Source organism: Lucilia cuprina, chromosome 4, assembly GCF_022045245.1.
Source record: "Lucilia cuprina isolate Lc7/37 chromosome 4, ASM2204524v1, whole genome shotgun sequence".
NCBI lineage: Eukaryota > Metazoa > Arthropoda > Insecta > Diptera > Calliphoridae > Lucilia > Lucilia cuprina.
The window spans coordinates 71460278-71477093 of record NC_060952.1 but is presented as its reverse complement, the minus strand read 5'-3'; the positions used below and the strand labels follow the sequence as shown (position 1 = coordinate 71477093).

The 16816-nt window shown below is 30.3% G+C and overlaps 1 protein-coding gene across 1 annotated transcript in view; it reads right to left on the bottom strand.

The window, feature by feature from the left end:
- Positions 1-16816, bottom strand: part of LOC111676161 (transcription factor E2f1) — an 88022-nt gene that overhangs the window by 36506 nt on the left and 34700 nt on the right. The window contains exon 2 of the mRNA XM_046950714.1: positions 16312-16342. The gene's annotated coding sequence lies outside the window, so the exon portion shown is untranslated. The remainder of the gene's footprint in view (positions 1-16311; positions 16343-16816) is intronic.

The window sequence follows — 16816 nt, the reverse complement described above, 5'->3', positions numbered from 1 at the left end:
TTCTTTGGAAGTCAATAAACATCACTTCCACAAAAGGTAACCAAATTGGTTGGTTGGTAGTTCAGGTTGCAATAGATGACGCGTTGGTCCTTTTGGTGCCTTTGTGATACCTATAAGTATATTAAAAAGAAAACAGGAAGAGGACATAGAAAGTTATGGTAAGAGACAATAGTGAAGAGATAATAAGGGGTATCAATAGTAATAGAAGATATTGAAAGATGGAGATTAAGATAGATAGAGAGATTAAGAACATAACACGAAAAAGCTTCTAATCAGTGCTAGTTGAGTTTGTCTCGTCAAACCATCCACAATGCCTGAAAAAGGCGTTCAGGTTACCTATTTTAGTCCCTGATAATTCTAAAGTGTACTCCAGAAATCGATGTCCCAGATACCGAAGTCGGACAGTGGCAAAGAAGATGTTCTATTGATTCCTCTTCTTCATCCTAAACAAATTTACTTAGTACTACTATTGAAGTGGTTTTAAATGTTATTCTTTTGGAAGTACTTCTGTTTTATTTTTGTTGGGTATTTGTGCTTATACAAAATTTAGTCTCTTTAAAATTAGCATTTCAAAGAGACGTATACTCGTAAGTTCCGGTGAAATTATGGTCTTAGCTTATGACTAAAAACATTTAGGGTCCACATATTGTTTAAAAATATTGAAAATTTCGCACAAGGTTTAAATAGACAGCTAGTCAGATAGACGGACAAAAAAACCACTAAGCTAGGAACCACAATTCAGGGCTATTAACTGAAATAAGTATGCAGCAAAGTTTCAGTGCTTTAAAGGTAAATACTTCGCCTAACTCTCGACAGATAATGGCTTTTAATCAAACAACTATGAAATGCAATCCGATGGTATGATGAATTTTAATATTATAATGGATTTTCCCACCGCCAAAGTTTTTTAAAATTATAATTAGTTAAAGAAAATCATAAACACTAAGTGGAGAAAAACAAACAATTAAACATTTCAAATTGAAATAATTTTCATTTACATAAAACAGCAGCACAAGGATGTTTTAAAAAAAAATACACATTAGAAAGCATACATGCACACGCACCAAACATTTGACGATTTGACTGTTATGTTTTTTGGTTGGACTTTCTGTCTGTCCATCGCTCTGTGTCTGTAACATTGACATTTAATTTGTTCTGTTATTTGTTTGTTTATTTTCTTTTATACATCAGTTTTCGTTATTGTTGATAAAACGTCATAAACTCATACTAAAGAAAAATTACCTTCCCGAAGATGTCTAGTCTGGGGTTATTTCCTTGACATATACATACATATGCATACATGCAACATCTTTTATTAGTTCTTTTCTATTGCAGAGGCAAATTTTGCTGCTGCTGCTGTTGTTGTATGTGACAATAATTGTATGTTAAATTGTGTACAGTTCTGTGCTTTAATTGCTGGGTTTTTACCCTTTTTTGTTTGCCTTTAAAACTTTTTGTGATTCGAGGAAAATGGACATAAGTGAACATGAAGTCCTTTTTCGTATATAAAAAAGTTGTACCAAGGAATGTATAAAAAAACCAAAAAATCAACCTACTAATCAAGAATTATTTGTGCATTAAATTGAGGACTTTTTCTTTTGGTTTTTTTTGGAATGAATTCTATTAGTTTTATACAGTCAACGACAAAAATATATAAACATCAGTTGGTTAATGTTAAGAGCTTACAAAAGTAATTTTTTTCGAATTTGGGATAATAATGCCAATCGACTACAATTTTGGCTGAAGATGATTGGATGGCACCGTGATCTCATAATCGAAAAAGTGTAAGTACCTCGTTTACCTATCACCATTTTTTAATTAAAATTATAGCCTTTTTTTGTATATAAACATTAAGGTACTTGCTATTTTTTTGTAAAATGATTAATTACTGCTATAAAAAGTTGAACCGATTAAATCCCAAAATGTTAGATCTTGAGGCTAAATTAAAACGACCACTTTTTTGTCGTTGATTGTACATCCACCATTTTATACATGCATAATAGTACATGGCTGGCAGCTAAAAATTCTTGTTCGTTTCATTTAAAACACCATGTACTCGAAGAACAAACAAAAAATCGCTTCTTTTCAATTATTGACAATCACCCATCAAGCTTTTTGAATATGAAAAAAAGGAGAAAAAATTGAAATTTTTTTTGGTTAAACGAACCTTCACTACCCAAAGTATTATTGCCCAAGGGTATGACAGTCTCTTCGCCTGTCAGACTGCCTTGCTACCCAGTCATGTTGCAACCCCCTTTTTTCAAATACTGTTAATTTTTTTTCCTTTAATGTCCTTTTTTTCTGACTGTTTCGTTGTTTGTTCTTTTAAGCGCTTTTATTAAAAACTGAAAGTGCTCACAATGTCTAAATATGTTCTTTTCCAACTTTTGTTTGCTACAATTGTTCCTCTCCCATACTCCAAACTATGTATTCATGATTTAATTTTTTTTCTTGTATTTGTTCGTATACCGAAATTTTCTTTAGTATTTTTTTTTTTTTTTTTGATTTTTTGCAAGTTTCTCTATGTAGTCTTTTAGTAAGATTGTATTTTTAGAAAACAATCAAATAAAAATCACGATTTTTTTCATAAGTTTGCCTTTTTGGTTGTCTAAAAATAAATAAATAAAAATAAGTCACGGTTCTTCTGCTGCCCACATTGCAAACGATTGTTTTTGTTATAGTTTTAACCATTTAATAGGAAAAAATATTGAAGAACCAAAATAGTATAAATGTTTTAATATTTATTTTTATCTTTTGTGTGTGGAATTTTTGATAAATTATACCATATCTAACAGGTAGGAAAAGTTTGCAACATTTTATGACACAAATTTAATGCTGCTTAATAGGAACTCAATAATCATTCGTATATGGAGTTTTAGGATTGAAAATATTTGAGAACAAATAATTTTGGTTTCAAAATGTATCTGTTATTTATTTTATACCCATAGGTTACGGCAGAAATTTTGGAAATTGTAGAGTGTATATAAGAGATTATTGACGTCTTTATGCACTTTTTGAGTAACGTCGGCAACTGAAGGACATATTAAGCTGAAACAATAGATTTGTGAAGTTTACGCTTTCAAGTAATTTGTAAAATTGATCGAATTAAATATGATTCCGATAATTGTGAACATTGGACGATACCGGCCGATTAGCACCATATCTAATTAGCACTATTCTTAAGTCAGAATTGGTAACTAGTGCATTGGTTTTGAAGAACATAACTGATATCGAACTGAACAAAAACTGAAGTTGAACTTTATTGGAACTGAACTAGAACTGAATTAATAATGAACTAGAACAGAACTAGACCTGAACTAAAACTGAACTAGAACTGAACTATAACTGAACTAGAACTGAACTAGAACTGAACTAGAACTGAACTAGAACTGAACTAGAACTGAACTAGAACTGAACTAGAACTGAACTAGAACTGAACTAGAACTGAACTAGAACTGAATTAGAACTGAACTAGAACTGAACTAGAACTGAACTAGAACTGAACTAGAACTGAACTAGAACTAAATTTATTTGGAATTTATTTAGAACTGAGAAGGCCTGAACTAGCATTGCACTAGAACTCAACTGCAGTTGAAATGAAATAGAACTGACCTAGAACCGAAACTTAACTAAACTGAGTAAACAGACTACGCAAGTACTTGGCAAATAAAAAAAAAATATCTTCAGAAAACTGTTCTCCAACCAAAAAGTTTAGGTAAAACTTAAGACAGTTAAGGGCAAAACGAAAGCAGTACAAAACTTGGGTACTTCATATGTAGCATAGAAACTAAAGTACATTGAAAATGTTAACGATCTTGTTTAGATCAGGTGTTAATTACACTTAAAATTAATTAATTTCAATCCATGAAGTCTCTAATTAAAGAAAAACACATTTAGCAAACATATGTAACATTCTAGGATGGTCATTGATCATTATCGGCAAAAAACAGAAACCCACATTTAAAAAGGAATAGTTCTACCACTAACTAGACTAATGATGTTTTCACTAAATACTCGTTGTGTTTAAACAAATTTTATATTTTTATTTCACACGAAACAAAAGTAAGATGAAGTTTTTTTTTTTGGTTTTTTGAGTAGGACTTCCTATTGTTTCCTTTCAATACTTTTCGTGAGAGATTATCAAACAGTTATTACTTTTAGAAGACGACAGCAAAAAAAAAAAATAAATAAAAAATTAAATCTTTTCGACTGACACAAAATAAAATTAGCAACAAAAACAATAAAATATAAAAAATTAAATGAGATGAGAAAAAAACCAAGAATAAAATATCTTGTTAAGATATCCTGTTTGTTGTTTGCCAAAGTTGGATGAATGATGATCATTTCGTTTCTCATGATCATCAGTTACCAAGTAATTCAACTTGAAAATACACATTCGGGTTGTTGCCTCATTTAGTGGCAAGTACAGTGGTTGTTTGGGATTTTGTGATGTTGAAGAATTTTCAAAGATGCTAATTAAGTGAAAATTTAAATGTATTTAGAAACAGAAATATGTAGCTTAAAAATAAGGGATTGATGAATTATTTTTTTCGGGAGGTATAAACAAAACTAGTTTGAATTTTTAAAAATATTCATGAGCTGTAAATAATAATAATTTTAATTATTACACACTTAGGTAACGGTCCTAACTATTAAACAGAACTTGATTTACAGGGTCGAAGGTTAAAACATATAATATGTATTAGTTAATATTTGATAAATTGTATTAATTAATATTATTTTTTAAAAGACTTAAAAAATATATAAAATATAAACAAAAATATCTTCTCAAATCAATGTGTCACGTAGAGCTTTGTTCTTAGTTTTTATGTAGGATACTATTCTTTTATTTTTTTGCTACTTATTTAAAAATGTGTTTTCCTTTTATTTGTTGCTTTTGCTTAAGATCATTGTAGTTGTTATTATTTTTCCTTCCCAGTTCGGATTTGTAATTTTAAAATCCTCCTCTTTTATAGTTTGTTGTTGGTGATGTTGTTGCGATTTTGCAACTTCTCTAAATCACATCACAAAACTGTGAGCCTGCGCAGTCTAAATACATAGTTATTTTGAAAAATGTTCCTTTTGTTATCTCCTAAAGACTTTGAGTAAAAAAATAAAATGAATTGAAATTAAAGGTAAAAGACAAGAGTCCGAAAACAAGACACACTCTACAAAAACTAGTACGACGATCTTGAAAAATGCTGATGATGAAGAAGATCTTTACTAAATACTCTCATGATTGGTAAAAGCACTATAAAGTTTACTCCGTAACAATGGTGCTGATGTTGTTATTGCTGCTGCTGTTGATGATGATGTTGTTGTTAGTTGTTTTTAGTTGAAGGAAAAAGAGCCAGCAACAGCATGTTGTTTATGAGAATAAGAGCGTGTTTGTGTCTGTTATTGTCCTTTTGCTGGGCCAATAACTTGCTTAAGGTAATTCCTGGAATTTTCAAACAAAAGCCGCCTTTTAAGAGTAGAAATGAATGCAAAAACAACAACTAAATTTATAACAACAAATACACAGACAAACAGGAATATATGCATACATTATGTTTTGGATGAATGTGGAGTTACACTGAGAGAATATGTGATTTTTAAAATAAATAAAATATACTCCTCAAAGAAAAAAATCCCACACGGAGACTTGAAGTAAAAGAATAGTGCGTAGAACCACAAAGGAAGAAAAATATTGAGATGGTAGGAAGTTTTTTAATACCTTTATTCTAATTGACAGATATTCGGAATCAGATCCACTAGACTTTATATTTGTCAAACTAGATTCGTTAGAAAATTTAAAATAACTTTGATTAGAAGATTTAATTCAAACTTAAATGCGGCCTAAGAAAGTAATTTTCTTCGGCTCTTTTTTTTAGCAAATTTGTTTTCTTGTCTCTTTAAGAGACGCATGGCCTGGATTGTGCTATAGTAATTTGAAAAGACTTCACAGTAGACTTCTTTCGGGGATTTTGACATCTTCTGTAAAGTCATAGGTATTGTCATATTTTAAATTCGTCGCTTGGGTCTTTGTGTATTTTGATTTGAAAGAAAACATTTTCAATTCCACGTGTGAACCGCCTGATTGAGAAATAGTGTAATAGTATGAATTCAATGCAGTTTTCGAACTTCCGATTTAAGATAGGTCGAATGACTAAAATGCTTCGCCTTTAGAATGGGATTTTTAATTCTTTTAGAAAATGGAATTTTTCTCGAAATTTTGAAAGATTATCATAATTAATATATATAAAAAAAATAATTTCTAAAAGTCTTTTTACTTTTATAGACAGTTACCATAAATATTGTACTTCTTAGACGACTGCATTTAGTACTGTATTAGCAGGTCAAAATTCTAAAATTTGTTAATAATTAGAAAAAAAAACTTTATATTTTCTTTAACTGTAATGTGAGTAGTTAGTTCGAAATTTGTGACCATCATCTCTATATATTCAGCATATTTGAACTCGAAAACAAAAATCAAAATACAATCTTCAATTTATTACTTTTGAAGAGCACAAAAATTCAAATTCACATACTAAAGAGGCGAAGCATATAACAAAGAAGGCAAAAAACAAAATATTTCACAAAATGTGAATAAATTGTGAAGAAAATAGTTAATCTGTTGCTGTTGCATAGTCTCTTTATGGGACTAATACTTATTTATAATGAATGTGTGTGCATGTATCTGTTGTCCCAAATTTAGAAAACTGGTATCTTCCTAAAGAACAGCAACAACTACAAAAACTGAAGAAAAAACTATCACAGGTAAAAAGAATCTGTGTATGATTATGAAATGGTATGCGAATTACGAATTCTTAATATTGTTTTTTCAGCTTTTTTGGTTAAAGATTTATGTGTGTATGTACATATGTATGTGCAAGTATCTGTAAGATTTTTACGGTCATCAACATTTTGAGAAATTATGAGAAATAGATTGATTTTGAAAGGTATGAAGAACAAAACCAAAAAAGAAATAATTTTAAATTAGGTTAAATGTTTATTGTTGTATTTTTTTCTTTTTTCATTTATTTTTGTAATTTATTCGTTTGCAAGTAGTACCGCTGTATTCCGGGAGGTTTTGCGCATGCGTGTATCTGTTTATCGTCGATTTAAAGATTTATGAATGAAACTTAAAAAAGGTAAATTACAGCTGTTCAATTAGGGTTTATAATGGTGTGATGTGATTTTTCGGTTACTTGTATTTTCTGGAAATTACTATCAATATTTAATGAGCATGGAAAATCAGTAATTTCTTAAATTACAATTACATTACAGAAGAGGCAGTTGGTGTTTGCAGGCATTTTGCATATTTATTATTGTTTTTATTTATTACAGTTCAAGGAAATATAATTTTTATGTATGAGGATTTGTTTGGAAAAGGATTTTATTTTGAAAATATATAGAAGTGACTATAGACAGTTCGCCACTTGCCACGGTTTAAGCACAAGCACTTTGATTGAGTAATCGAGCTATCTTACAGAGCTAAAACACTTCTGCGATATTGTGTCAGTAACTGCATCTAGACACGTAACTGATCGACCAACACACACAACCATAAAAGAAAATCACCGATAAAACAAAGATTTTGATTATCATCTATCCAGCTTATGACATATCCAGCGTACGACAATTCCAAGATTCTACATTATCCCTTATCTTGTGCCACATTGGTAGGCCCTCTTCTGCTAGGGATTGACAAAACACCGAGATTATGGACTTTAATCAAGGTAACATTTCATGGGGTGCAGTGAAAAGGATCATCATTATGACAATTAATTGTTTTGTTTCAACTATTCAAGAAACTTATGAATAGAATCTCATATAGATATCATAAAGAGCTAAACTTTTATGGTGCCTATAGATGTATCTGTGGATACAATGGGAGCTAATGAAGGGACTTGCAGTTTGCAAGAGAAAACCTAGTTATAGCGACAATATCTTAATCCTTCATCGAAATCCTATATCTCTTATGAAATCCGAGAAGATACAATACCTTAGCTAATCTATTAATGATGTGTCAATATAATGGAGTGCCCAATGCTCCTTGCGGTTTATGAGCCTCCCGCTTTCAACATAAAAACAATCTATTGACCATGGGGTAGGAAGGAATCTCTAATCCGAATCTCAATTATTAAATATATCATATTCGTTTGTGTAGATTTATGATATGTCAATAGAATGCAATGCCCAACGTTCCTTGCGGTTTATGAGATCCCGGAGGAGTCAAATCCAATTAGCAAGGAAGTGATCACCAAGAAGTTTAAAAGAAGATCATGATTGATGTTATCCAAAGCGAGAAGGTTAAATTAACAGAATTGTCTACATCAAATGCTAACCTGCTGAAATATGGTCGTGGCATACATATCCTTGTATCTATAATTCGATTTCCCCACATTACCTCCAAAATCATTTCTTATGAAACGAATGGAACAGTCCCGATATTAAATTGGATGTAGCTACATCTTGATATTAACCTAATCTATAGGTTGTGATTCGCAAAATTTCTCAAAATGTAAATGTTTGTAAATGAGATACCTTTTAATTAGCTGTCCTTTATATTGAAATGTCAGAAGCCAGCGCCATAAAAAAGCCAATGACACGTGACTTAAGCCCCCCTACTTAGTTACGATAGTTCATGAAATAGTCCTATATTTTATTACACAAGCAAACAAACGAGCAGGCAGAACCAGATGCAAACTCAAACACGCACTAAAGTTCGGTCACTTGTATTGAATTCTATTTTGTTTTTACATGATGAAAATCCATTTATTACTTTTCAAAGGTATACATACCATTTTATCCTTCTATCTTTTTACAATGACTATTGTCACCTTTATTACTCGCACAGAGAACCTTTAAAATGAAAGGGAAGTTGAGCTATTTAAACGCGAGTTTGGCAGTTCTAGCCACATTAATCCCTGATGAATGCAGCAGCAGTAATTTTTCCTTGTTATTTTTATAGAGTTTTATTACTTCTGCTTTTTGAAAACGAGTGAAGATTTGAACTCGAACTTATTGTTGATGTTTATTAGTACTGGTAGAAAATTAAAGTGACATCTGCTGTTTGCGCAAGCGCAACAACACCAACCAACAAATAATTCTACATGTGATTCGCTGCACACTAATACAAGCACAACGCGCAGTTACACTAAATGTATTGTAAATGACGAGCGTTACAGAGTAAAATTGCAAATGTTGTTTTTTTTTTGTTGTAATTCATAGTAGAATTTGAGGTTTTTTGTTTTGTTTTCTTTATTATGTTTCTTTTATAGTTTGTTTCCCCCTGTAGCAGTGAACTTTAATGTAGTTGCATGTAATTGTACATTACAATACATAGGCTTCATGTTGTTGTATTTTACTTACATTACGTAGAAAATAAACAGTGGTTAAAAAATGTGTCAAAGTGGTTGAAAAGATTGCATGCAACAGGAAATTATTTTCATATTTTACCAGAAAATAAAACTTCTGCCTCTGTCATCTTTTCTAAGATATTTCGAGCATTTTGAAGTTGTATTGAATAAAATAAAAATAAATAAAATAATTTCGCAAATGATCTTGTCTTTAGAGAATAGCATGACATTTTGTTATTCTGTCTTCAGGGTTATAACATAAGGAAGTTTTCATTTAGCTTTAAATCGTTAAAAGCGTTCGAAAGCCTAATAATGTTCACGATCTGGCGGATTCATCAGTTTAGGTCTTAGATTTTCTGAAGGTTTGGTCTCGTTAAATGAGAAGCTCACGTTAAATGAGAAGCTCAAAACCTTTTAGCAAAATTATTCGTCCGCAATATGTGCTTTTTGTTATTCCAGTGAAGCTTGCATCACATATACGGTAAAAATGATGGAGAAGGGTCAGATAAAAGATATTTGTTCAATTCACAATCAAGTTGTATATTGTATCTACTAAAGTGTAGTAACAGTGACTGTGACCAAATAAACCAAATTAATTTCTTTTTCGTCGTAAGAGTTGTATAGAACTTTTGCATAGAAAATACCAACAACATTGTTATGCCTATTGTAGCAGCTGCTGACATACAACGCTGCAATGAATGTTTGTTGTAAAGTCTATACGAACTGACCTGCGTTCAATCATACAGTGCCCAGAAATATGCCTATAAAAAGTATTAACGAATTTGTATTCAGGGACAAGAGAGTCAAGATTAGTTTATGTAAAGAGAGTCAAGATCAGTTTATGTCAAAAACGTATACGCTTTTAAGACGTTACTGAAGACATATATTGCCTTGTATCGAAGGATAGTGAATGAAAACCAATGTTCTCTTGTTGAGATTTTGATTCGGAGTTTGGTGAAGACAACATATGATCCACCTGCTGTGTCAATCTCGGTCCACCTATTATTTTTGATCTCATGAAATAGCTTCGATCATACATTTAATGGACATATATGATTTGGTTTCTAAAACCTTTAAGTGCATAAAGTTAGGCTTAAGACACTACCTCTCACCAATGGTTTTCATGCAAGAATGGATGACAAATTGCATCTTACTCAGTCAATGTCAATTTTAAGAGAACTTGAAAACTTTAAAACTCTAGTATCATTCTATAGAATTTTGAATTTTATATATCAGGCCCCATATAATAATTTTGTCTTTGTTGGGTTGAATGTAATTCTGGATATTTATAGTTCGCCAAGTAATAACTTAGTATTGATTGAATCAAAACAGAACAGTTCGGCAAATGACTTTATTTACAATTAATTACATGTTTTCGAAGTATAATTTCGTTCAAGCCACTGTATAGTCAACCAACTTCCCGAACATGCACAGTAATGCATCTACTCCGAAGAAGAAGTTGTAATGGCACCCCAGTTAAACTACGACAATTTAGAGAAAAAATTACCTTTACCTTGAAGTAAACACATACATATATATTTTTTGTTATTGTTGTTTTCATTTATTATTGTTTTATTTTTTATAAAAAAACTAAAAAGCTACAGAATAACAATAACAAACAATTCAGTGAGTTTAGTTCCATTCGCTTGCATATGCCAATTTTGTATTATTTAGTTTAAATACTTTTGGAAAAAAGAAATGCGGAAAAACAACAATAATGGTTTCTAGTGTTTCTGCAAGCGTTTTTATTTCGATCGGTCGGTCATTCGTTCAGTGCCCTCAATTTCAGTTTCTCAATATTTCAATATTTTATTACATTTTTTAGAGCATTTGTTGGTTATTTTTTTTTTTTTGCATTTTGTTATAATGTAATTTTACTATTTTTTGTTATTTTGTCAAGGGGTTTATTAACAAATATTTCATTTCAAAGGGGTTGTTGTCGCGTAATTATTGTTCTATTTTAGTTTTATTGTTGTTACTTGATGTCAAAACTGTTGCAAATATGTCAGTGAGTACAAGGGTGAATATTTCATGTATAACTATACTATACTTAGTTTCGTGCAACAACATATTCATACACATTGTGGCACATGTCAATCAAAGGATATCGAATTTGTTAATATATCCTTTTTTACGTTTTATTTTTAATTGCTAAAATACAACTTATTGAAGAAATATTACACAATAACTGACAAAAACAACTTACGTTAAACGCGTTCTTAGAATTCTAAAATAGTTTTCATTACGTATGCAGACTATTTATGCTAAAAAAATAATGTTTCAAACTGTTAAGTACAAATATTGATCTGCTAGGGTTTCTAAGAAGTTTTATACTTATTTGTTTGAATAGTATAGAATAGATATTTTTCTAGATTTTGTTTGCCATTATGAAATGGTATTTATGCACGTAGAATAAGAAACGTTGTTAGTTTATTGTATTCATAACTATATTTTTTTTTTGCTTTGTTTGGTTCGTCCTTTTCTTGTATTTCAATGGGTGCTTTTTTTTCTTCTTACGTAGAAATATCCAGCTGTTCATTTTTCTTGAATAGAGTCAAATTCAACATGACAACAGTTAAAGATTTGAACGTTTATTTTGAAATGGGACATCTGTTTCGTTTTGTTTTCACTTTAAATCAAAATGTTGATCTATTTACAACAACAAAGAGATACATATGCAACAAATGATAGACAATATATTGCCGTCTTAGAAACTTAATGGGAACTTGAATATAGACAAAAATTAATTTTTTTTATTGCTAAAAAAATGGAACAAATTTAATTAACAATAGGTTGTATGTCGTATATTAAAATATATTATGTTTTGAACTTAACACCCCATATTTTATTAAAACTTTGTAAAATAATAATTTCTATAATTTTTGTTTGTATTTGAGTGATAAACGTGTTAGTTTAGAAAGCACAAACTATCAAGTAGAGTCGTAAGATCTTTGTTTTTAGAAGACCTCTCCTATATTAAGATGTATCGTTATGTATATTGTACTAATGGGAGAATCCATGTAAAAGCGGACAACAGTAGGATTTACTATCTCCGATTTAAATGAAACTTACCTACCACACATATAATGTACATATGTTGCACATATCATGTTTTTTTAGTGGAAACTAAAGTCCTGCACTAGTCAACAATATAACGCAGATCATATATTTTTTAACAAATTGTCGCATTATTGTTGTCTTGTGAAGGACTTTAATGGAAACTCAATATTGACATTGATTGTTGTCGATTTGTTAACATTTAGACAATGGATGTGTATAAAATTTAGATGTTGAGAACGTTGCGTTTTCAAGATTACATAGTTTGACAACCGATGTTGTTGAAAGATAATAAATACGTAGTGATTACGTAGTGTTTTCGTTCGTATGTATATACTTATGCCATTGTTATGTTATATATATGTTATTGAAAGATAATAAATACTTTGTTGTCAGTTTGGTACCAGGCGTGAATATATGCTTTAATTAATAATTGCTTTACGTCAACAAATGTCTTGACGGTCTTTTTCACTCTGGTCTTTTTCATCTACTGGGTGAGTAAAAAGTAACAACTCACCTGCGTTTCAACATTACATAGTGTTTTCGTACTTCGTTTGTATATACTTTAACAACCGATGTTATTGAAAGATAATAACATTTTGGTGTCAATTTGGTACCAGGCGTGAATATATGTTATATATATGGCTATATATGGATATATAATATGCAGTAGAATTGCTTACATGTCTTGACGGCCTTTTCAACTGGCCTTTTTCATCCAACTATGTAGAAAAATTTCTCATATATTAAAAACTACATTTTTGCCAACCATAGTTAAGCACATTAAATAAAACTTAATATTAAACATGAAATAAACTCCACTTCGTATAACCCAATCTTTACATTATTAGCTTAAATCCAACATTTTATTAATCTATAGTGCTCTGTAATTTGTACCGCTCCCAGAATCTAGGAACAATAACAGAAATTTATCATGAATTTATTAATAACTTGAAGCCTTTTGATGAAAGGACCTGAAGATGTTACTGTTAATAAGGAGTGAGATCGAAAAATTCTTAACATACATATATGTTTATAAAAAAGAAACCACTATACTTACAGCTTTATTTTTTTTTTATTTGATTCAAATTATTATTACAATTTACAAAAAAAATATTTTTATAGTTTTAATCACTAGTGATGAAATTTGAACCCTTTTCGGAAACCCTTCCATTAACGTTTATAGTGCTTTCTGTCACTTTGCTCGAACATGTAGTCCATCTCCGTTTAAAATCTACCACACTTTTGGACACCTTTTTTGTACTCTTCAATTCTCTTTTAACAAGAGCCCAAAATCTCTCCACTGGCCTTAGCTCCGGGCAGTTTGGAGGATTTGCCTCTCTTGGTACAAATACCACATTATTGTTCTTGTACCACTCAAGGGCTTGTTTACCATAGTGACAGGATGCCAAGTCAGGCCAAAAATAAGTGGACACATTATGAAGTCTTATGAATGGAAGCAGCCTTTTTTGTAAACATTCCTTGATGTAAATTTCGGTATTTATAGAGCCCGTTGTAACAAATGATTGGCTTCTTTTGCCGCAACTGCATATTGCTTGCCATACCAAGAACTTTCTGGGAAATTTTGTCTGCTTTGGGTCCTAAACTTTTCTTCAACATTCCCTCGAGCATCAGCAACATAAAACTTTTGACCTGGAAGTTGCGAAAAATCTGCCAGAACATACGTTTCGTCATCCATTATGCAGCAAGAATATTTTTTTATAAAACTTGACTTCAATTTCCGTGCTCTGTTTTTGGCCTCTAAATTTTTAGCAGCGTTCCTGTCAGGAACTTGTATGTTTTTAAACCTGCATTAGCTTTAACTTTTCGTACCAAATAGTCCGAGCACTGAGCTAACCGAGCTGCTTTCCTACCGGATGTGTTGGGAGCTCTTTTGAAAATGCGTTCTATTTTTTTGGCTTTAGAAGCATCATGTGGACCATTCCTTCTACCTGAACCAGGTTTTCTATCAACTGACAAGTTCTCCCGGTACTGTTTAATAACATTGGAAACAGTTTGACGGCAGACCTTTGTATGCTTGGCCAACTTTTTGTAAGACCAAGTTGGGTTTAGTTGAAAATATTTAATAATTTCAGTACGCACTTTTTTCTGGTCACTCATTTTAATCAGATTAACAAAAAAATTAATATAATTGACATTACACATAATAACTGACATGTTTTTCAAAGGTAACTTGATCAAAAAAAAAAAATCAAATAATACTTTGGTTGAAAAATGTAATGAAAAACGTGTGTTAAGAATTTTTCGATCTCACTCCTTAAACGCCAGCGAAATTTCTACTGAAACAGTCATTTAACTAAACTAATATCAGACAGATATTATATTTAGAATGAAGAACTTTGACATCCTTGTGACAAAATCGATGGACTGGCTGTAAACCTACCATATACATAAAACATTAAATTAGTAGATCTGAGAAAATAAAACAGTTCAAGTCCTCCAATTTTATCGGAAACACTTTAGTATCAATTTAAATACTTTAAATACAAATGGGCGGATAAGAAATAGGGGGCGTGACTTATATACATGTATATCTAAGAAACTATAAAAGCAAAAATCCTTACATTTTCCGTTAGCAAATTTGAAAGCCATATTAATTTTTGGAAATAAAATGGACCTACTATCAATTAAGGGCGTGGCACAACCATGTAAAGTATATATAAAAGTATGTTTATCTGGGAAAATATTAGAGTTGGAACCCTTAAATTTAATGCAACATTGGCAACTATGCGAGCATTTAGCTAATAAATTGGTAAATTTTGTTTAAAATATTTAAAATTTTAAAAAAGTTTTATTTTTTTAATAAACTGATTCTGCGAAAAGTTCGCAACACGTTTCTACATACAAAAATGCTTTAATTTTTATAGATTTAACATTTTTATATAATTTATTATAAATAGAATACATTTGGTAAAACCGGAAATTAAAAAACATGTTTACTTAAATACAGCATTATATTCACATATTACTTTTAATCCTGATTAATCCCAAATAAATAAAACAAATATACAAAAAAAAGAAAACATCCGAAAGGTGAACCGTTTGTCAATTTAATATCAAGAATTTTCCCAAAAAAAAGGATCTTAAAAGGTGTGTGTGTGTGTGTTTGTGCATTAAATTTAACACACGCCATGTTGCATTAACCTAACAAAATGAACTACAAAAAAAAATTGTCAAAAATTTACAAGGATTGAAAATTGATTATAATGTTTGTAGACAGACATATCGTGCCAGAGAGCCTTAATTTGTGCTACGCTTGTTTGAAAGAAGGGTTATTACGGTGAGTTAAAGATTTCGCTCTGATTTTAATCTCACGCTGGTAATTAAAGGTTTGTTGGCATTAAAGAAAGGTAAAAAGAAAATAATATCATTTTGAAATTGACATCCTGTGAGTAAGATTTTATCAGATTTTATTTTGCAAAATTATTATGTAAGTTTCATAATTAATAGTTTTAAACAATAACAACATTAATTTTGACACTATTACTATTTATAGAACGGTAGTAAGGAAAATGTGATATCAGGAAAATGATCTATGTATAAAATTTAAAATGAAATAGAAGTTTGAGCTACTTAATCAGGATACATATGTTTGGCTATATAACTTTCTAAAATCGTGTCAATATTAGATTACATAACAGTTCATTCAATGACTTACAATTTGTACTCCACAGGAACAGTTTAGTAATGCCTTAGTTTTATTCTGATTAACATTCATTGACATTTACATGAAAATTTTAACGTTTATAATCGATATAATTCTGATTGGGTTAATAACTAATAACTAGATATAAGTAAAATAAATCTGAGATTATTTTACTTTTAGAAATTAAATTTATATATGTATAAGAAAAAATCTTTAAAATGTCTCATCATTCATAATACTTACATTCATATTCATATTAAACATTTAAGTGAATCTGCAAAGACATGAAAAATACATATTTAATAAAATTTTTAGATTCTAAATAATTAGGAACATAAAAAATAAACAACAGCAGCTAAAGAAACTTCATACCTAGAAAAAAAACGTCTGTTGCGACAAAAACAACAAAATAATCTTTAATTCCCATTGTCTGGATTGTGTGAAGAAAACAAAACAAGCAACATAAGGCTTAAAGATAAAATGTGAAGAAAAAAAAACCTAGACGAAAACCAAAAGTACGTGTAATTTCCATAAAATAAAATGTTTACATAAATAATTAACAAATTGTCACTATATGGCGCTTGAAATGTTACAAACAAAAAATTCTTTCTTTGTCTGTCGATCTATCAAGTCCGCCACAGTGCACTAAACATTTATTAGTCGCAGTTTTAAAGCACTTCTTAACTACTAGTACAAGTCACAGCTTTGCATTGGTCTTTTTTAAAAACATTGAACATTGAAAGAAGAA